We start from the raw sequence: 23,567 nt of genomic DNA on the forward strand, positions 1-23,567 counted from the left end.
CCAGGGATTTGTTTTTTGGCGCCAATGTCACGCAGGGGGAGCGACCCCGTAGGCAAGGGTCGCTCCCGGGGGGGGCAAATTTATTTTAGGCCATTTCTGCCCCCCCGGGGGACAGATCGGCCTATTATTTGGCCGAACTGCCCCCCGGGGGGGGGGGGCAGAACACTCTAGGCACCAGGGCAATTTTTTTTTTGTGTTTTTTTTTTTTTTTGTTTCTTTTTTTAGAGATGGGGAGCGACCCATCAGGCAAGGGTCGCTCCCCTGGGGGGGCAAATTGTATTTAGACCATTTCTGCCCCCCCCTGGGGGCAGATTGGCCAATTTTAGGTCAATCTGCCCCCAAGGGGGCAGAAACCACTAGGCACCGGGGATTTGTTTTTTGGCGCCAATGTCACGCAGGGGGAGCGACCCCGTAGGCAAGGGTCGCTCCCGGGGGGGGGGTGGGGGTTGGGGGGGCAAATTTATTTTAGGCCATTTCTGCCCCCCCGGGGGACAGATCGGCCTATTATTAGGCCGAACTGCCCCCGGGGGGGGGGGGGGCAGAACACTCTAGGCACCAGGGCAATTTTTTTTTTGTGTTTTTTTTTTTTGTTGTTTCTTTTTTAGAGATGGGGAGCGACCCATCAGGCAAGGGTCGCTCCCCTGGGGGGGCAAATTGTATTTAGACCATTTCTGCCCCCCTGGGGGCAGATTGGCCAATTTTAGGTCAATCTGCCCCCAAGGGGGCAGAAACCACTAGGCACCCGGGATTTGTTTTTTGGCGCCAATGTCACGCAGGGGGAGCGACCCCGTAGGCAAGGGTCGCTCCCGGGGGGGGGGGGGGGGGTTGGGGGTCAAATTTATTTTAGGCCATTTCTGCCCCCCCGGGGGACAGATCGGCCTATTATTAGGCCGAACTGCCCCCGGGGGGGGGGCAGAACACTCTAGGCACCAGGGCAATTTTTTTTGTGTGTTTTTTTTTTTTTTTTTGTTTCTTTTTTTAGAGATGGGGAGCGACCCATCAGGCAAGGGTCGCTCCCCTGGGGGGCAAATTGTATTTAGACCACTTCTGCCCCCCTGGGGGCAGATTGGCCAATTTTAGGTCAATCTGCCCCCAAGGGGGCAGAAACCACTAGGCACCGGGGATTTGTTTTTTGGCGCCAATGTCACGCAGGGGGAGCGACCCCGTAGGCAAGGGTCGCTCCCGGGGGGGGTGGGTGTTGGGGGGGCAAATTTATTTTAGGCCATTTCTGCCCCCCCCCGGGGGGGGGGGGGCAGAAACCTCTAGGCGCCAGGGGAATTTGTCTTTTTTTTCTTTTTTTTTTTTTTTTTTAGAGATGGGGAGCGACCCATCAGGCAAAAGTCGCTCCCCTGGGGGACAAATTGTATTTAGGCCATTTCTGCCCCCCTTGGGGGCAGATTGGCTGAGTTTAGGTCAACCTGCCCCCAAGGGGGCAGAAACCACTAGGCACCGGGGATTTGTTTTTTGGTGCCAATGTCACGCAGGGGGAGCGACCCCGTAGGCAAGGGTCGCTCCCGGCGGGGGAGGGTGGGGGTTGGGGGGGCAAATTTATTTTAGGGCATTTCTGCCCCCCCCCCTGGGGCCGGCTGAGCTACAGGCCAAACACCACAGGTAGGCACCTTGCAAAAAACACCTCTGTTTTCTGTGAAAAAATATGTTGTGTCCACGTTGTGTTTTGGGCCATTTCCTTTTGTGGGCGCTAGGCCTACCCACAGAAGTGATGTACCATTTTTATCGAGAGACATAGGGGAACGCTGGGTGGAAGGAAATTTGTGGCTCCTCTCAGATTCCAGAACTTTCTGCCACAGAAATGTGAGGAACATGTGTTTTTTGAGCCAAATTTTGAGGTTTGCAAAGGATTCTGGGTAACAGAACCTGGTCCGAGCCCCGCAAGTCACCCCTCCTTGGATCCCCCTAGGTCTCTAGTTTTCAGAAATGCATAGGTTTGGTAGGTTTCCCTAGGTGGCGGCTGAGCTAGAGGCCAAAATCTACAGGTAGTCACTTTGCTAAAAACAGCTCTGTTTTCTGTGATATGTCCACGTTGTGTTTTGGGGCATATCCTGTCGCGGGCGCTAGGCCTACCCACACAAGTGAGGTATCATTTTTATCGGGAGACGTGGGGGAACGCTAGGTGGAAGGAAATTTGTGGCTCCTCTCAGATTCCAGAACTTTCTGCCACAGAAATGTGAGGAACATGTGTTTTTTTAGCCAAATTTTGAGGTTTGCAAAGGATTCTGGGTAACAGAACCTGGTCCGAGCCACACAAGTCACCCCTCCTTGGATTCCCCTAGGTCTCTAGTTTTCAGAAATGCATAGGTTTGGTAGGTTTCCCTAGGTGGCGGCTGAGCTAGAGGCCAAAATCTACAGGTAGTCACTTTGCTAAAAACAGCTCTGTTTTCTGTGATATGTCCACGTTGTGTTTTGGGGCATATCCTGTCGCGGGCGCTAGGCCTACCCACACAAGTGAGGTATCATTTTTATCGGGAGACGTGGGGGAACGCTGGGTGGAAGGAAATTTGTGGCTCTTCTCAGATTCCAGAACTTTCTGCCACAGAAATGTGAGGAACATGTGTTTTTTTTAGCCAAATTTTGAGGTTTGCAAAGGATTCTGGGTAACAGAACCTGGTCCGAGCCCCGCAAGTCACCCCTCCTTGGATCCCCCTAGGTCTCTAGTTTTCAGAAATGCACAGGTTTGGTAGGTTTCCCTAGGTGGCGGCTGAGCTAGAGGCCAAAATCTACAGGTAGTCACTTTGCTAAAAACAGCTCTGTTTTCTGTGATATGTCCACGTTGTGTTTTGGGGCATATCCTGTCGCGGGCGCTAGGCCTACCCACACAAGTGAGGTATCATTTTTATCGGGAGACGTGGGGGAACGCTAGGAGGAAGGAAATTTGTGGCTCCTCTCAGATTCCAGAACTTTCTGCCACAGAAATGTGAGGAACATGTGTTTTTTTAGCCAAATTTTGAGGTTTGCAAAGGATTCTGGGTAACAGAACCTGGTCCGAGCCACACAAGTCACCCCTCCTTGGATTCCCCTAGGTCTCTAGTTTTCAGAAATGCATAGGTTTGGTAGGTTTCCCTAGGTGGCGGCTGAGCTAGAGGCCAAAATCTACAGGTAGTCACTTTGCTAAAAACAGCTCTGTTTTCTGTGATATGTCCACGTTGTGTTTTGGGGCATATCCTGTCGCAGGCGCTAGGCCTACCCACACAAGTGAGGTATCATTTTTATCGGGAGATGTGGGGGAACGCTGGGTGGAAGGAAATTTGTGGCTCTTCTCAGATTCCAGAACTTTCTGCCACAGAAATGTGAGGAACATGTGTTTTTTTAGCCAAATTTTGAGGTTTGCAAAGGATTCTGGGTAACAGAACCTAGTCCGAGCCCCGCAAGTCACCCCTCCTTGGATCCCCCTAGGTCTCTAGTTTTCAGAAATGCACAGGTTTGGTAGGTTTCCATAGGTGGCGGCTGAGCTAGAGGCCAAAATCTACAGGTAGTCACTTTGCTAAAAACAGCTCTGTTTTCTGTGATATGTCCACGTTGTGTTTTGGGGCATATCCTGTCGCGGGCGCTAGGCCTACCCACACAAGTGATGTATCATTTTTATCGGGAGACGTGGGGGAACGCTAGGTGGAAGGAAATTTGTGGCTCCTCTCAGATTCCAGAACTTTCTGCCACAGAAATGTGAGGAACATGTGTTTTTTTAGCCAAATTTTGAGGTTTGCAAAGGATTCTGGGTAACCGAACCTGGTCCGAGCCACACAAGTCACCCCTCCTTGGATTCCCCTAGGTCTCTAGTTTTCAGAAATGCACAGGTTTGGTAGGTTTCCCTAGGTGGCGGCTGAGCTAGAGGCCAAAATCTACAGGTAGTCACTTTGCTAAAAACAGCTCTGTTTTCTGTGATGTGTCCAGGTTGTGTTTTGGGGCATATCCTGTCGCGGGCGCTAGGCCTACCCACACAAGTGAGGTATCATTTTTATCGGGAGACGTGGGGGAATGCTGGGTGGAAGGAAATTTGTCGCTCCTCTCAGATTCCAGAACTTTCTGCCACAGAAATGTGAGGAACATGTGTTTTTTTAGCCAAATTTTGAGGTTTGCAAAGGATTCTGGGTAACAGAACCTGGTCCGAGCCACACAAGTCACCCCTCCTTGGATTCCCCTAGGTCTCTAGTTTTCAGAAATGCACAGGTTTGGTAGGTTTCCCTAGGTGGCGGCTGAGCTAGAGGCCAAAATCTACAGGTAGTCACTTTGCTAAAAACAGCTCTGTTTTCTGTGATGTGTCCACGTTGTGTTTTGGGGTATATCCTGTCGCGGGCGCTAGGCCTACCCAAACAAGTGAGGTATCATTTTTATCGGGAGACTTGGGGGAACATAGAATAGCAAAACAAGTGTTATTGCCCATTGTCTTTCTCTACATTTATTCCTTCCAAATATAGGGGTGTGTGTAAAAAAGACATCTATTTGAGAAATTCCATGTAATTCACGTGCTACTATGGTCACCCCGGGATTCAGAGATGTGCAAATAACCACTGCTCCTCAACACCTTATCTTGTGCCCTTTTTGGAAATGCAAAGGTTTTCTTGATAGCTATTTTTTACTCCTTATATTTCAGCAAATGAATTACTGTATACCCGGTATAGAATGAAAACGCACTGCAGGGTGCAGCTCATTTATTGGCTCTGGGTTCCTCGGGTTCTTGATGAACCTACAAACCCTATATATCCCCGCAACCAGAGGAGTCCAGCAGACGTAACGGTATATTGCTTTCGATAATCTGACATTGCAGGGAAAAGTTACAGAGTAAAAAGTAGATAAAAATTGATTTTTTTTCACCTCAATTTCAATATTTTTCTTTTTCAGCTGTTATTTTCTGTAGGAAACCCTTGTAGGATCTACACAAATGACCCCTTGCTGAATTCAGAATTTTGTCTACTTTTCAGAAATGTTTAGGTTTCTGGGATCCAGCATTGGTTTCATGACCATTCCGGTCACTGACTGGAAGGAGGCTGAAAGCACAAAAAATTGCACAAATGGGGTATGACCCAGTAAAATGCCAAAATTGTGTTGGAAAATTGGGTTTTCGGATTCAAGTCTGCCTGTTCCTGAAAGCTGCTGAGTTTAGCACCGCAAACCCTTTGTTGATGCCATTTTCAGGGGAAAAACCACAAGCCTTCTTCTCCAGCCCCTTTTTCCAATTTTTTTGAAAAAAACGAAATTTTCACTGTATTTTGGCCAATTTCTTGGCCTCCTTCAGGGGAACCCACAAAGTCTGGGTACCTTTAGAATCCCTAGGATGTTGGAAAAAAAGGACGCAAATTTGGCTTGGTTAGCTTATGTGGACAAAAAGTTATGAGGGCCTAAGCGCGAACTGCCCCAAATAGGCAAAAAAAGGCCTGGCACAGGAGGGGGAAAAGGCCTGGCAGCGAAGTGGTTAATATCTATCCAGAGGGGTTACGATCAAGATTAAAAACATAATTAAGTGGAAAATGAGAATGATGCTCAACCACTTTAGAAAGCCTGGAGTGCTGGGCAATTGTCACCTGTCCCCTAGGGTCTGGTCAACATGTTTCGCGTAATATTCGTCGTGAAAGATCCTCTAACGCTTCATCAGGACCTATAACAAACTAGACTTCTCCTGGCTATATATACAAAAATACACTATCTAATTACATCTATGAGAGTTAAGTAGTAGTCACTTACAACATTTGTGTAAACTGTCTCGTCAATGGTCTGAAACAAAAAATGGTCACCCTAGAAAACAAAACATATAATACAAACAATTGTGAGAGCACGGTTATGTGACCTTCACCCCCAATGTGAATCTGTGCATCAAGTGGTGTCAAACACATAAAGAACATATGCTTACCCGCCCTCTGCATTCGGGGGGCCCCTTAGGGAGTAGCACGATTAAGCCTATAGCTTCTGACAGGGGTAAGGTATTGTTAGCACATTGACAAAATGTTAAAAAACTCAAATAGGGGACAGAATATACAATAGAGTGGCCCCTAAAAACAAAAACAAGAGGTATTGATGTCGGAATCAATCGACATATTATACAGCGTTAAAAAACATAATTCTGACACCATCATCTTAACCTATCTGATATCTGTAGAAGTAGCCGTATGTATATTAATCTCCTTATCTGTGACAAATGTCTATTAGAGTAACTTTATCACCGAGTTCGTAATAATGATGATCTTGAATCTTTGTCAATCTGATACTGGTAGAAATAACCGTAAATATAAAAATCTCCTTATTGATAGCAATTGTCTGTTAGTGTAACTTTATCACAAGAATTAATCAAATTGCTAAATATAGAATCGAAGCATATTTTCATCCAACCATTTTGTCAAGATGAAGCAGTCCCACTCACTCGGGGTATATTCAGCATCGTAAAGGGTTATTAAAGAATTTTTTTGAGCTAGTCTCTGCCAAACGTTGTCCATTACGGTGTAATTCCCCACACTTACTTGTCTATAGGCGTCTACAATGCGGGACACCTACCCACGGTCGTGCTCGCCCTGGAGACAGCGAGCCGGTGCTCAATCAGCACATTTAAACGCGATACGGAAACTACTTCTGCGTTTCGACGGCGTGGCATCGTAAAAATAGAAAACGGACTAGACGAAGTCCGAGTATTTTGTAAGTGTCAATTAGTATCAGCCATCTTAGAAAGGGGTTGGGGCGGCTGATCCCTGGTTAAAAAACGGAGAAAACATACGAAGGACGCTTGGAAAAAAAATATATTTATTGTGTCAATCGTCAAAACAACTTTATTAATGATATATTGTCGGCATCTGTGATAATGGCACCAGATCATAAATTGTGAATCAGACAAGTAATATAAAGAAGGAGATACATTGCTAATATAGGAAGTTCATAGATATATCCATATTTGAGGGTCTTAAAACAGTTTTGAGAGGATACGCCTCATTTAGTGCAGAAACGTCAGTGGTCGATGTCCTTAGCGAGACAGCGAAACCCATGGGATGTCATCATTCAACCCAATGATGTTGGTATGCAATTTAAACACCCAACGTTGTTCTAATCTGAACAGTGATTGGGAGTAGTCATTGGTAAACTCGGGGGATTCCAACACTACCCAGCGCAAGTCGTCTGGATGATGGGGTTTCTCAAGGAAGTGGGCACATAATTTTGTAGTTATTCGGCCACACCTGATGTTACTTCTATGTTCATTAATCCTTATCTTGACAGGTCTGGTGGTCATTCCTATATATCGTAGGTCGCATGGACATGTAATCAAATACACACAGTTCTTTGTATTACAATTGGTATGTTTTCTCAGGTTCCATCGGCCGATGGGTACCAGATCCAGTGTCTTAGTGTGGTATGTCAAAGAACAGACGTTGCATTGTCCACATGGGTAATGTCCTGATACTGGAGGAAGATTCCAGAGTGTTGTCTGGGTCTGAATGACGTTCCTAGGGCGAGTGTGAATTATCAAGTCCTTGATATTCTGTGATCGTTTAAAAGCAAAAAGTGGTCTAGGAATATTACAGCCACTACTGCCGAGTACTGACCATCTTTTCAAAATAGATCTCTTGATTCTATTAGACAAAGGGGTGAAAGTGGTCACACATGTCATTGATTGGTTGGTGTTCCTGGTATTCGGTTCAAGTAGGGCCTCACGATTATTATTCCTTGCTCTTTTCTGGGCTCGATTGACGATTACCCGAGGGTAGTTACGTGCCAATAATTTAGTTTGGAGGTCATTAGCCTGTGTATTGTAGGTGTGTGTTGAGCTACAATTACGTCTTAGTCTCAAGAATTGGCCAAATGGTAAATTGTCACGTAATGATTTGGGATGATGGCTGTCATACGTCAGGAGGCTATTCCGGTCAGTTGGTTTTTGGTATGTACAAGTAATCAATTTGCCATTCTTAATAGTGATTAGTAGATCTAAAAAACTAATCTCAGTGGTCGACATTGTCGATGTAAATCTCAAAAAAGGGTTAAGTGTATTAACCCATTCTGTGAAGGTTGATACAGTCTCTAGGGGACCATGCCATACAATCAAAATGTCGTCGATGTAGCGTCGCCATAGTTTGATGTTGGCAAAAAACGGGTTTGTGGATGGCAAAATAAATTGTTTTTCAAAATTGTACATATACAAGCATGCCAAACTGGGAGCAAAGGTGCTACCCATGCATGTACCCCTTATCTGATGGTAGAAATCGTCTTCAAACTGGAAAAAATTCTCAGTCATTGCTAAATTAGCACATTGCATGATAAAAGAGACCGGTGAAGTGAGATTTTCACTATTTTCTAGGAGTGTAGTTTCGACTACCCGTAAGGTCGCATCCTGTGGGATGTTCGTATACAGTGCTTCAACATCCAAGGTAATCAAACAGTGGACATCGACTGTCTCATTAATCAAGTTAATCAAATTTAATACATCTTTGGTATCCTGTATATAAGTTGACGATTTTTTAACCAATGGTTGTAAGAAGTAATAGCAAAATATAGACAGTGGTTCTAAAAGAGACCCAATACCTGACACGATTGGTCGTCCCGGTGGTGGTGAAATACCTTTGTGAATCTTAGGAAGACAATAAAAGTATGGGACCTTCGGGTGATGAGTATCTAGAAATGCTGCTTCTTTGGGGGAAATCCATGTATTACTGGTTGCTTCAAGAATCATGGACTTGATCTGGGATTGTAATCTAGGGGTAGGGTCCCTAGTGATCTTGGCATAGTAAGTATCATCACTTAGTAGTCGTAAGCACTCACGTCGATAGTCTCCAGAGTTCATTATCACTATTGTTCCTCCCTTATCAGCCTATTTGATGACAATGGTTGTGTCTTCACTCAATGTCTTTAAGGCTTGTCTTTCAATGGTGGGGATATTAATAAAAGGGATTTTTTGGGGTGTAGTGTAGCTATGTCTGATAAGACCGCTTTCTCAAAGGCTAACACCTCACAAGGAATAGTTGTAGATGGTGGAGTGAATGTGGATTTGGGCCTAAGTCCCGAATCGGTCTGAATACTGTCAGATGATATATCTGAAAAGTAAAAGTGTAGTCTAATTTTCCGGAAGAATTGTGATAATTCACAGTTCAGCCTAAAAAAGTCTTCAGTCGGTGTAGGGACAAAGCCAAGACCTCGATTGAGCACCTTGGTTTCTGTCACAGAGAGTTGTTTAGTAGAGAGATTTACTACTAAGTTCTCGCAGGTTGATTTTTCGTCTGGCTTCTGGTGGTCATCTGGGGTTCTTCCGTAGCCCATTGAACACGCCTGCCTCTGCTTCTTCTTCTGCCTCTCCCTCTGCCCCGGCCTCTGCCTAAAAAAGGATTAAATGGCATAAAGGGGCGAGGTTGGTAGAAGGGGTATGGAGGTTGCCAGGGCATATGTTGGTTAACTGGGTAAGGGGAATAGTCATAGAATGGTGGAGTGGGTGAATTATCATCCGTGCTCCATCCATCAGAAGAAGAACTGTTGCTTGCTTTCCGTGATTTTCTGTAAGAGAATTGGGAGTCGTCTGATGAACGTGACTGGCCATCTGTCTCAAAATCCTCAAGGGTATACGGATAGATTTTCTCCCGGCTAAACCTAGAGATATCCTTTTGGAGTTTAGTAATTTTTTGGTTCGTTAGAAAGATTTTTGTTTCGTTTAATTCAGTGTTAATCTCAGCTAGTCGGGTCTTAAATGCTGCCAGAGTGACGGTGGTTCTTAATGTACCTTCCAAAGAGTTAATCTGGATGGTAATGGAATCTGCCAACCGTCTGGAAGTATTAATGATGAGTACTAACCAGTCTCTGGTGCATTTCCACGCTATCTGTGCCCAGTCTTTCCTAAATGCAAGATCTTGCAGGAAAATCCTGGGTATGTTAGACACCAAAAGGCCATTGGGAGCGATGTTAGCTCTTAGGTATTCGGTCATTATAGTCCCGTGCATAACCGTTTTGATAAGATCTCGCTTCAGGGTGGACAATTTGTCCCAGTCTTCTTTTAGACTACCCGTTGGAGCTGACCCATCATTGTTTAGAATTGACGGCGTTTGCAGGATTGCTGCAACCATTTCATCGTCAAAACTCAAACCCTGAAAAGTATCCATAGTATCGACGATACTGGGTGAGTATTACTAACTAATCCCACAGCAGAAACTGTGCAAAAGTATCAACAAAAAAGAGGGATCGGGAGGATTCAAGGTCCAGTGTACATACTCCCAATACATGTAATCAATAATGAAAGTACACTGTTCCTAACTCTAGGGTGAACAGTTAATGTTTAGGAGCTTAAAACCCTCACACACCCGAAAGGGTGTCATGCTTCATCATCGGGAAGCTCCTCGTCAGACCGGCTGGTGCAATGTCTGACGGGCTCCCCTTTCGGGGGCTCTTTGCCGGAGATCTTTTTGATGTGGAGTGGCTGCTGTGTATTATGGAGGTCAGATACTCTGAATGGCAGGAGAGTGATAAAATTAAGATTGATTAGAAACCCCTAAACTTGTTCTGTTTAATATCTATCCAGAGGGGTTACGATCAAGATTAAAAACATAATTAAGTGGAAAATGAGAATGATGCTCAACCACTTTAGAAAGCCTGGAGTGCTGGGCAATTGTCACCTGTCCCCTAGGGTCTGGTCAACATGTTTCGCGTAATATTGGTCGTGAAAGATCCTCTAACGCTTCATCAGGACCTATAACAAACTAGACTTCTCCTGGCTATATATACAAAAATACACTATCTAATTACATCTATGAGAGTTAAGTAGTAGTCACTTACAACATTTGTGTAAACTGTCTCGTCAATGGTCTGAAACAAAAAATGGTCGCCCTAGAAAACAAAACATATAATACAAACAATTGTGAGAGCACGGTTATGTGACCTTCACCCCCAATGTGAATCTGTGCATCAAGTGGTGTCAAACACATAAAGAACATATGCTTACCCGCCCTCTGCATTCGGGGGGCTCCTTAGGGAGTAGCACGATTAAGCCTATAGCTTCTGACAGGGGTAAGGTATTGTTAGCACATTGACAAAATGTTAAAAAACTCAAAAAGGGGACAGAATATACAATAGAGTGGCCCCTAAAAACAAAAACAAGAGGTATTGATGTCGGATTCAATCGACATATTATGCAGCGTTAAAAAACATAATTCTGACATCATCATCTTAACCTATCTGATATCTGTAGAAGTAGCCGTATGTATATTAATCTCCTTATCTGTGACAAATGTCTATTAGAGTAACTTTATCACCGAGTTCGTAATAATGATGATCTTGAATCTTTGTCAATCTGATACTGGTAGAAATAACCGTAAATATAAAAATCTCCTTATTGATAGCAATTGTCTGTTAATGTAACTTTATCACAAGAATTAATCAAATTGCTAAATATAGAATCGAAGCATATTTTCATCCAACCATTTTGTCAAGATGAAGCAGTCCCACTCATTCGGGGTATATTCAGCATCGTAAAGGGTTATTAAAGAATTTTTTGAGCTAGTCTCTGCCAAACGTTGTCCATTACGGTGTAATTCCCCACACTTACTTGTCTATAGGCATCTACAATGCGGGACACCTACCCACGGTCGTGCTCGCCCTGGAGACAGCGAGCCGGTGCTCAATCAGCACATTTAAACGCGGTTTCGATGGCGTGGCATCGTAAAAATAGAAAACGGACTAGACGAAGTCCGAGTATTTTGTAAGTGTCAATTAGTATCAGCCATCTTAGAAAGGGGTTGGGGCGGCTGATCCTTGGTTAAAAAACGGAGAAAACATACGAAGGACGCTTGGAAAAAAAATATATTTATTGTGTCAATCGTCAAAACAACTTTATTAATGATATATTGTCGGCATCTGTGATAATGGCACCAGATCATAAATTGTGAATCAGACAAGTAATATAAAGAAGGAGATACATTGCTAATATAGGAAGTTCATAGATATATCCATATTTGAGGGTCTTAAAACAGTTTTGAGAGGATACGCCTCATTTAGTGCAGAAACGTCAGTGGTCGATGTCCACAGCGAGACAGCGAAACCCAGGGGATGTCATCATTCAACCCAATGATGTTGGTATGCAATTTAAACACCCAACGTTGTTCTAATCTGAACAGTGATTGGGAGTAGTCATTGGTAAACTCGGGGGATTCCAACACTACCCAGCGCAAGTCGTCTGGATGATGGGGTTTCTCAAGGAAGTGGGCACATAATTTTGTAGTTATTCGGCCACACCTGATGTTACTTCTATGTTCATTAATCCTTATCTTGACAGGTCTGGTGGTCATTCCTATATATCGTAGGTCGCATGGACATGTAATCAAATACACACAGTTCTTTGTATTACAATTGGTATGTTTTCTCAGGTTCCATCGGCCGATGGGTACCAGATCCAGTGTCTTAGTGTGGTATGTCAAAGAACAGACGTTGCATTGTCCACATGGGTAATGTCCTGATACTGGAGGAAGATTCCAGAGTGTTGTCTGGGTCTGAATGACGTTCCTAGGGCGAGTGTGAATTATCAAGTCCTTGATATTCTGTGATCGTTTAAAAGCAAAAAGTGGTCTAGGAATATTACAGCCACTACTGCCGAGTATTGACCATCTTTTCAAAATAGATCTCTTGATTCTATTAGACAAAGGGGTGAAAGTGGTCACACATGTCATTGATTGGTTGGTGTTCCTGGTATTCGGTTCAAGTAGGGCCTCACGATTATTATTCCTTGCTCTTTTCTGGGCTCGATTGACGATTACCCGAGGGTATTTACGTGCCAATAATTTAGTTTGGAGGTCATTAGCCTGTGTATTGTAGGTGTGTGTTGAGCTACAATTACGTCTTAGTCTCAAGAATTGGCCAAATGGTAATAGAGCTTCCCTCTAATAGTCAAAACATGTTGGCCACTGTAGGTCAGAGTTGGAAGAAACAAGTGTTGAAAGTTGGCCAGGTTTTCAAGGCTGTCTTTCCCAAAGCTGCATAAGAGAAAAACACAAAATATGCGGTTCCTTATCATGCTAGTGTTTGGTGAGAGAATCTACGAAAAACACAGCTCATCTGCAATGTCTCAACTGCAATGTCTATCGCCACGATAAAGCCAATAGGCAGCTAAACTGAATACAAAATGTCTAATGCCACGTTAAAGCCAATAGGCAGCTAAACTGAATACAGAATGTAATGTCTAATGCCACGTTGAAGACAATAGGCAGCAAAACCGAATACAAAATGTAATGTGCTACTGGTGAACATTGAACAACTAATATGCACAGTGGTGAAACACAAAGTCAGTGGTCATACATAATTATTTTCACCACATCTCCACTCTCTGAACAATTACTTTTGTTTACTTTTCTCTTGTTTCAAAGGACAAACAAAAAACAAAAACATTATAAGCAAATCAGGTTTGAATGATAAAAGCAATCACTGTAAAGCAATGGAAGTGGATTAACTTATTGATCTCATAACCTTTCAAATCAGATACACCAATAATGAAAAGACTGAAGCTTATATACTCTGATTGGGATAATAACTGATTGAATAGTGTCTCTAAAATAGCAAGTTGATATAGCATGAGTTCTACTCATGTAAAGGTACACGGTCCACCTGAAAGGTTTGCTGAAATGTAAGTGAAAATCAGATTTCCACATGAAAAACAGACAGCTAACTGGCAATGGTGCTTAGTTCCACTGGAAGAATGTAATCAAACAAGTTGCAATGGTACTCTGTATTGATCCCATGTAGAACTTGAACCGGAGGCGCCAGTTGCGCAAAATGGATCCATGGGGTTTGTACTTTAATCAATCAGGTTCAGGTTGGGGGTGCAGTCCCTCCCCCGACCCCACACGCAAACACCCGAAGGGAGACCACACAGCACACTCATGGTCAGTGGCGAGTCGTGGTAGCATCTGCAAAATAAAAAAGTATGATTTTTCTTGCAAATAACATTTGTCATCTGAAATGTGCCCTCCTTTTTCTTTTCCTTGGTTTATAATCAGCAAGATTTTAGTGGGGCCTTTTGTTATGATTTCTGCAGGTTCTGGAGGGTCATTTGAGGATTCAACCCACTCCTTTGCACTGAGGGTTTTATCTGCTGCACCACAACTTCCCTTTCCTTGCACTGTCAGAAGGGCTGGGCAGACTCATTCCTTACCAAACCTCCATTCACTGCACTTATGACAAGTTGGGCAATTCTGTCTCCAATCTGTATGAATAAATCAGATTCTCTTCTAGTTCCAGAATAACCTTGATTTTTCCTTGGTAATCTGCATCAATCACTCCCCCTAAAACCTGATCAATTTCCCATATCTGTCCTGGTAACTTTCCTCTCCCCAACTGATCTTTGACTGTGGGACATGTCTCTGTTGTTTGTGCTGACAATTAGGACATTGCAAAATCATAGTTTTTATCAAATCTAAGGGAATGTGTATCCCTCTAATCTCTGCCCACCTGTAAGTGGCTTTTTCTCCCAGATGTCCATATTTCTGGTGTGCCCACTTAGCCATCCCCACCAAGTCAGAATTCTGGGTTGACACTTCTGTCTTTGCATTTTTGTCTGCAAGGGAATTGAACCAGCGTTCCAATGAGTCAATGGGACAATGAGCATCTATGACTTTACTCTGTTTTAACATTTCCCAAACTTCCTGCCACAACTCTTTGCTCCTCATCCCCTTTGAATTAATGAACCAGTTATGTGCAAGCCGTGTGGAAAGCCAAACGGCTAATCTATTGACAGTGAACCAAGAATCAGTGTAAAAATGGCACGTCTCAAACAGCTCTTGCTTAAAAGTCTGACATAGATTGTACAACTCTGCATATTAGTTACTTTTTCCTTCTCCTGTGGTGGACAACAACTTTTCAGTAACAGGATTGTATAACACTGCTTTCCATTGTCTTTTATTACTCATGTATTTCAATGAATCATTAGGCAAACAAACATCCATTCTATCTTCAGGGGACAAGAATTCAAATGGTGCACTCAACTTCTATGGTAACTCTTTTATCTGTGGTACTCCCTGCACCCTCTCCTCATACTGTAAAGGGGCTTTTGACACCTGTTCATGGCTGCAGTGCCTGTAGGCCCTATTTGAGCCCTGTTTTGTATGTACCAGATCCAAAGTATGATACTAGCCTCTTGTGCCTGTCCTATACTGTGAGATTTAGGTGAACTGATCACCCACTGCTTGACTGATATTTCAGGTTTCAGAATTACATTATCATTTAATGTAATTTGCTCAGTATTCACTAGGGCCCAATAACAAGTCAAAAACTGTTTTTCAAAAGGAGTACAGCGCTCCACAAAGTCAGATAGTTTTCTAATCCAAAGCCCCAGAGGCACCCTCGCCCTCCCCGGTTTCTGCCAGATACTCAAGTTTATATCAGTGTTTCCCTCTTGCACTGCGCACAAATCTAAAGTCTGTTGAATTATTTAATTTGCCAAATCAAAAGCATGCAGCTGCTTCTCACTCCATTCAAACCCATGTTTTTTCCTAGTTACTTTGTACCAAAGTGTTAAGATTTTACTCAGATGAAGGCTATACTGTTCCCAAAAATCAAAAATCTCATGAAACTCGATGTCTCTTGCTTGGTGCAAATAGTAAGAAACTCTAAAATCTTTTGTTTTCCCTGAAACAACATCTGTCTATTTTTTGGATGCCACTGAATTCCCAGAAACTGCACATTTTGCGACAGTACCTCTGCCTTGTCTGAATTAATTTTACACATCGTACTTTGCAAAAGTGGTCTGAATATAACATTGTCAACTTGTTGCTCAGTGTAATCTTTTAAAGAATGCACTTCAACTCCTGCCAAAAACTGTGGGCTGCTCTGCGCACGGAGATCTCTGGTCTGCTCTTGAGGATCACACTGGCCTCCACCTTTTTTAACCTCCTCATTACTTGAAGGTGAAAAGCCAGATTCTCCTGCAACAACTTTGTAGATTTCAGTTTTATCATGCAATAATTTGTTCTGGCTAGTTTGCTCACGTACATTCTTATTTTCATGTTCTAACTGCTTACATCTCTCATGTATTTTTCTGTAAGCAGACAAAAGTATCCAAACCCTTCTTTCAAGAACAAAAGGGGCATCATTTCTTTCAAAAAGCACATTTTCTAAATATGAAAACACTTTTGTTTTATCCAAGCACTCATCCCAAGACATAGAAAGTCCTGATAAACAAGAAAACATGTTTCTCACAGCACCATAAGGCAGTTTAACTTCACATGCATTTTCAAACATGGTCTGCCGTGCTTTCTTTAATTCTCTAAACAACAAAAAAAACAATTACACTTTTAAATCGTGTACTTCCAATCTCCAATTCAACTCCCAGACTGCTGACTCGACAAAATGCTTTGCTTTACACTTCAGAATAACAGAACTATGCACTTCAGGACAATTTAGGGCACAGCATGAAACAATCACTCCTTTAACTTGTTAAACATTTTTTCCCCTTCGAATCCTGCCAACTATGCCAAAATGTTTTGCTTTCACTAATGACCGAGCTGAAAACAATCTCTGGAATGCACTTCTTAGTTTAAAGAAGACATCTATTATTACTTCACCAGGAGGTTCCTGAGAGAGGAGATTCGTAGGTTGGAGGCACATGTTTAAAAATAGTCACAGCAATGAAAGGAAATTATACCAAAAAGATTCTCAATTGCAATGTACACAGCAAATATATGTGATTATATTATAGCATAACTTCAAAGCAAAGAATAAAAGTAAAAATTCATCACCGTAGGGCCTATCAATGCTTATCATCTTTCTCATGCTTGCAAGTTAATGACTCCTGTTCAACTGCAAGAAAGAGATTTTCCACCCTTACGGGACAGGTCAGGCAGCTGACGTCCACTCCTGACTGAAGTCTTGGAAAATTCCCCTCGCTGCTGCCCAGGGACACCTTTCATAGATTGAATAATGAAAAAGCCTGCTGACAGGCCCTTCCCTCTAATAGTCAAAACATGCTGGCTACTGTAGGTCAGAATTGGAAGAAACAAGCGTTTAAAGTTGGCCAAGTTTTCAAGGCTGTCTTTCCCAAGGCTGCACTAGAGAATAACACAAAATGTGCGCTTCCTTATCATGCTAGTGTTCGGTGAGAGAATCTACGAAAAACACAAGCTTGGTTTACCATGTGGAAAAACACAGCTTATCTGCAATGTCTCAAATGCAATGTCTAACGCCACGATAAAGCCAATAGGCAGCTAACCTAAATACAAAATGTCTAATGCCACGTTAAAGCCAATAGGCAGCTAAACTGAATACAGAATGTAATGTCTAATGCCATGTGAAAGCCAATAGGCAGCTAAATCGAATACAAAATGTAATGTGCTACTGGTGAACATTGAACAACTAATATGCACAGTGGGGAAACACAAAGTCAGTGGTCAAACATAATTATTTTCACTACATTACCCCAGGTATTGCAGCAATAATGACTACTTCTAAAACATCATTAAAAATATCAAGGAAGCATTAGCAGTCAAATTCATGAAAAAAAGGGGATGATGGGGGCACAAGTTATAGTTACCTTTGGGTGCGAGTTTCTATGGTTTTGTACACGTAAATTCAGAACCTTACTGTAACATCCCTGTTACCTTTTTTTTCCAGTGAATATACGTATATATCTACATATAGATATTCACTGAAAAAAACAAAGGTTACAGGGGTTTTATAGTTAGGAAATAGAATTAAAAAACATAGAAATTCACTTAAAAAACAAATGTTAAAGGGACGTTATAGTTAGGCTCACATTTTAGCTGTACCAAACCATAGAAATTCACCTGTTATAGTACAGTTATCTCAAGTAACTATAACTTGTGTCCTAAGGTGACTAAGACTTGTGCCTCCCCAATGCACAGTTTTTTTGTCAAACGTTTTCCTGGCAATATTACATTGATATTATCAATGATGTTATCAAAGATGTCATGATTGCCGTAATTTGTGGAGTAATTATCAGTGCATGGCAATAGTGTGAGTTACAGTTACCCTAGGGCAAGAGGCAGCCCTGCATTGATTTTGAATATGTGCCCCAGTTCGGTTGCAGTCCCCGGGGCTGCATGGGGGCCTGGTGGAACCTCGCACTCAATTAGAAATATATTCACCGGGAAGGTGGCGGTCCCTGGGGCTGCAGGGGGTGGGCACATTGGATATTTGTAATGCCCCTGGGATGTGGACCACCTGGGAGCAGGATTTAAACAAATTGCAGGAGCCCGCTCTTGTGTTTTAAAAAAATGTTTGGCAGATCCATGGATCTGCCGCAGCTCCTACCGGAAACTAAAAAAAAATTGCATTTTTGCTCTGGCCGAGTCCATCTTGGTTTGGACCTTTTATTGATTTTGGATGACGGAAACCAAAAGGGGACAATATATATGTTTTTTTTAATGAATATTAGAAAGAGAATAACAACAGAGTTGAAACTGTAAACAAATAATTGGGCGTGTGCCTTTATTGTATTTGTCTCTGGTCACAGTTTAGGACTGTGAATGTCAGGGGGATAGGGTGAGCTTTTCCCCCCAAAGAGCACCATATAGGGAGAAATATGTAAGACATTTGTTGAAATTGAAATTGAAAATATTAGTGTTTTGTGAGCACCAATATTCTCCTCAAACCATGCATTGAGTACATTGCTTCTGCTAAATAGGGAGGCAGCTCTGGGCACTCATATTGGATAGTGTCATTTACACGGTTTACACAATGGATAAAGATAAAATAGCGGAGGAACTATTTGGGAAACTAGACAAGGGAATTACAGTATAAGAAAGTATCAGGAGTAGGAACCCAACACACAAAGAGAGTCTTAGAGACAAATTCATTAGACTGGAAAGACTTAGGAGGAGTGAGGTGTCACAATGGTGGGATGGAGCCATTTTAAGGCAATATAAAAAATTCAGTTGAATCGAGAGATTTAAGGTCACATATGTTTCCTACGTACGATGATTTGGATTCAGATTTATTGACGTCATGGGATAATGAACTTACCTCCAGTTCTATGAGATTGATAGATATTCTCATGGAAAATGTGGACAGAAAAGTATAGAAATTACAGGCTTCAGATAGATGCACTAGAAAAGGAAATAAGGGAATTAAACTTGACAGAGGCCACAGAGAAAAATTATAAACAATTGAATGAAGTATTACAGAATTGGCAGGAGGAGATTACACAGAACAAAGCAAGAAAATTAAAAAGGGATGAGAGGGATTATGTAAGTGGGAGGGTATTCACATTCTCAAAGAAAATGATAATCTTATTCAGGGGAATACCTCTCAAAAACACTCCATATTTTCAACTGGCTCAGACACAACCTCACTAAATGTTCCTCCAACTAGTGATATTGATATGGATGGAGCAAAGGCCCATCGCACTGAGTATTTTCTAATATGAAGAACACTTTTTTACAGGAAAGTTAGAGAATCAAACAAGGGAATTGAGATCAGAACAGAAGTGATCAACCAGAAAACCCCAAAGGGGTAAGAGAAGAAGAGGCCCCCAGGGAGAGAGAGGGGCATGAAAATGAGGTCATGGGACAAGAAAGTGCAGAGGGTACTTCTGATAAGGGGATCAATGTGGTCAATCTATCGGATCAGTTCTTATCCCCGATACAAAGTTACTTTTGAGTAAGGGGTTAAATTACTGTCCTACAAATTTGTGAGACACTGTTTAGAAACTAAAGAGGTTCTTCAAATTTAATCCATTTCAGGGTAAGCCCCCAATAACACCAGAACAGAGGGTTGAACATAATGATTTGTCCATACAAGATATTCACAATAATGTGACATTACTATCAATCACAGATCTAGAAGATGATCAAATTACTGTTTCCAGATGTTTAAGAGATTTGAATATTATGCAGGACCTGGATATATCTAGAGGGCTGAAGAATAAATCATGTTGGACACCAAGGGTGGCTAGTGATGACCATATAGATATGTTTTATAGTATGATTTGCAAGGATTTGGATTTATATGAGTCTGCAGGTAGAAATAGGAGACTGGACTACAATTTGAGCTATGGGGAACATGAAGCAATGGAGGCGCTACAACAAGATAGTAGTAAAATAATTAGGCAGGAGGACAAGGAAGGCAACATTGTGGTTTTGAATCGCGTGAATTATGACCAGGAAATTTATTCCCAACTAAATTATAAGGTTTGTTATTAGAAAATCACCTTTAATCCTATGATGAGTTTGATAAATAGGATTATTAGATTACTGAAAATATGTCATCAACAATGCATATTGAATGATGATGAATATTTTTATTTGAAAGTGGAACGCCCGAGATTCCCCTGTTTGTACACTCTTCCAAAAATACACAAAAATATTCCTTTCCCCCCAGGGAAACCGATAGTTTCTGGTATTGCAGGACCAACGGAAAGATTATCAGAATTTGTAGATATTTTTCTTCAGCTGTTTGTGATTGATCTTCTGTCATATAGCAAAGATAAAAAACATCTTCTAAGTCTTTTAAGTGATGTACAGTGGGAAGCAGGTATGATGATGGTGACATTAGATGTAGTTTTGTTGTATACTCGCATTGGCCATAAGGTAGGATTGTGTGCACTACGTCACATTTTAAGTAGAAGGTCTGCCAGTTTATGGGAACATAGAGAGATGATTATGGAGATGATGTCTTCGATTTTGGACAACAATTTTTTCTTGTTTAATAAAGAATGGTACAGGCAAAAACAAGGCGTAGCCACTGGCTCCAGGTTTTCTCCTTCGTATGCCAACCTTTTTTATGGGTTGGTTTGAGGAGGAGAAGATCTGGGGGCCAGGCTCTACACAATGGCAGACATATATTCTATATTGGGGTTGATATATCGACGATTGCTTCATGATTTGGACTGGTAACATATAACAGTTGGGGGAATTCTGTAACTATTTAAACAATGATGAGGTTAACATAAAATGTATAGTCAGAAGAACATTGAATTTATAGATGTTGAATCCTACATTGAGGATGACAAAATACATAGCAGACTTTATAGAAGACCAACATCATGTAATTCTATCTTACATGCATCAAGTGCACATCCTAGACATCAAATTTGGGCAATACCTTATGGAGAAATGATACAAACCAGATGCAACCGTAGTAAGGAACAGGATTTTCAGAGTTGTATTTTAGATATGGCACAACGGTCTAAACAGAGGGGTTATTGGCCAATGGATATTAAGAAAGACAAACTAAGGGCTATGAAAATATTAAGACAAGACACATTGAAACCCTGTCCCAGTTGATTAGCTAAAAACAAAAAGGATATGGTGAGGTTGGTGACGGACTATACAGGGCTCTCTACAGTTACAGTCTAAGAAAAGCTATAAATTGCTATTGGAGTATCTTATTACAGGACATAGGGCCTGCGACTCGCACTTTGCACCTCGCAAATTGGTATGCAGTACGGTGTCTCAGACACCGACTGCAACTCGCTATGGGGTCGCAATGACCCACCTCATGAATATTCATGAGGTGGGTCGCAAATTGCGGCCCAATAGCGAGTATAGGCACTCGCAAACATGGAGGCTTGCTGTCGTCAGCAGACCTCCATGTTCGTGAGTGCTTTTAATAAAGCAGTTTTTTTTTTTAAGTGTAGCCCGTTTTCCTTAAAGGTAAACGAGCTGCACTTAAAAAAAAAAACGAAACCTTTAGTTTCGGAATTTTTTCAGGGCAGGGAGTGGTCCCTGGGACCACTCCCTGCCCTGAAAAAATAATTTTGGGTCCATTCACAAAGTGGAAGGGGTCCCAATTTGCGAGTGGGTTACCATCCACTTGAAGTGGATGGTAACTGCGATACGATTTGCGACCGTGTACGCGGTCGCAAATGGTATTGCATTCCCTCTCAGACTCGCAAATAGGAAGGGAACACCCCTTCCTATTTGCGATTCTCAAATGCATATTGCGAGTCGGTACCAACTCGCAATATGCATTTCTGAATAGCAAAGAGGCTTTTGCGCCTCGCAAACGGCGATTTTCGCCGTTTGCGAGGCGCAAACCCTTTGCTACATCTGGCCCAAAGTATTGAAGGGCTGTATTGCAGAAAGACCTGAGATTTCATTCCAGAGAGGAAGGTCTCTGAGAAGCTTTCTTTGCCCCAGTTACCCTCAACCCAATCACAAGATCATTGGATGTCCAAATATAAGACTGGGTTCTATAAATGTTGACAATGTGGGGTATGTAATTGGACATGCCATGATAAGAAAGAGTTTGGAGCTGTAGGCAAACAGGTATTCAGTATTAGATCTAATATTACCTGTAACATAAGCTATGTGGTTTATAATATTTCATGTCTCTGTGAACACATCTATATTGGGAGTACAGTTTGCCCCCTCAAGGTGAGGATTGGTGAACACATGAGACCATTGAAACAGGGTGACGGACATTACCCAATTGTTCAAAATATGAGATCATGTGATAAACAAGGGGCGAGTAAGGCCCATTTTTATACTTTTTGATGCAAAACTGCGCAAACGCAGTTTTGCATCAAAAGTATATCTTCGGCTTGCATCATTCCAGAGCGCCATCCGGGCGCCAAATTAATGGAATCCCTCAAGCTGACGCAAAGGGTGGGCTAGCGTCTGGGAAAATGACGTTAACCAGGTAGGGGTGGTGGTATACTGTAGAGTAAGGGGGTTTTGCACCAAAAAATGACCCAAGGATGGTTAGAGGCAAAACAAAATGTCTTTAACTAGCCTAGCTGTTTCCTGATGAAAAACCATCCATACCACATGACTCCTGTGTTATAAAAGACAGGAGGCAGGTCCACCACCCCAATGGCCAGCACAGGGACAAGGGTCTCCTGGGCATGGCGATTGCACCCAGTGCCAAGTATGGGGGCCCATTTCAGAATTTAAAGTACTTATCTCTACTTACCCTACTTAGCTGGGATGGGGTCCCCCCATCCTCTGGTGTCCCTCTGGTGTGGGTGGGGGTTCTCCTGGGGCTTGGGGTGGGTACATGTGGGCTCAAACCACGGTGTTTGACTATGGAAGTTTTTGATGCAAAAACAGCGCAAACTTGCAAAATACCATTGTATTTTGTAGGTTTGCGCCGTTTTGCGTCAAAAAGCGGCGCAAATGCGGCGCTAAAAAAAGTATAAATACGGGCCGAAGTGTCCCTGTCTATTACATGTATTAGACTCCGTAATTGACGGCAATGGTCCACTAGGCATAGATTGGTTTGTTCTTTACTAATGTATATAGATAATTAGCATATTTTAGGCATCTAGGTTGTTCAAATAGACCTCACAAGTTTACTTGTCACACATGTTTAAGATCATTGCATTTGGTTTCCACATGAATTGTCACTAGCAATGGAGGGGACTGTCTAAATGTCTATACTAGAAATATGAGATATATTATGGTTGCCATATGCTGTTTACAGCCCTGAGGAAATCGTGGGGACACATCCCAGAGACGAAACACGTGTTGGCTGCTGGCTGTTGGAATTGAACAGTTGCTGTCATAAAACACTGATGGAATCACAATAAATAACTAAATTGTTAGATTGAACTTTTATTGATGTTGGATGACGGAGACCAAAAGGGGACACTATATTGTTTTGAAATGAACATCAGAAAGAGAATAATGACGGAGTTGAAATTGTACACAAATAATTAGGTG

This window comes from Pleurodeles waltl, chromosome 6 (assembly GCF_031143425.1).
Source record: "Pleurodeles waltl isolate 20211129_DDA chromosome 6, aPleWal1.hap1.20221129, whole genome shotgun sequence".
Classification (NCBI taxonomy): domain Eukaryota; kingdom Metazoa; phylum Chordata; class Amphibia; order Caudata; family Salamandridae; genus Pleurodeles; species Pleurodeles waltl.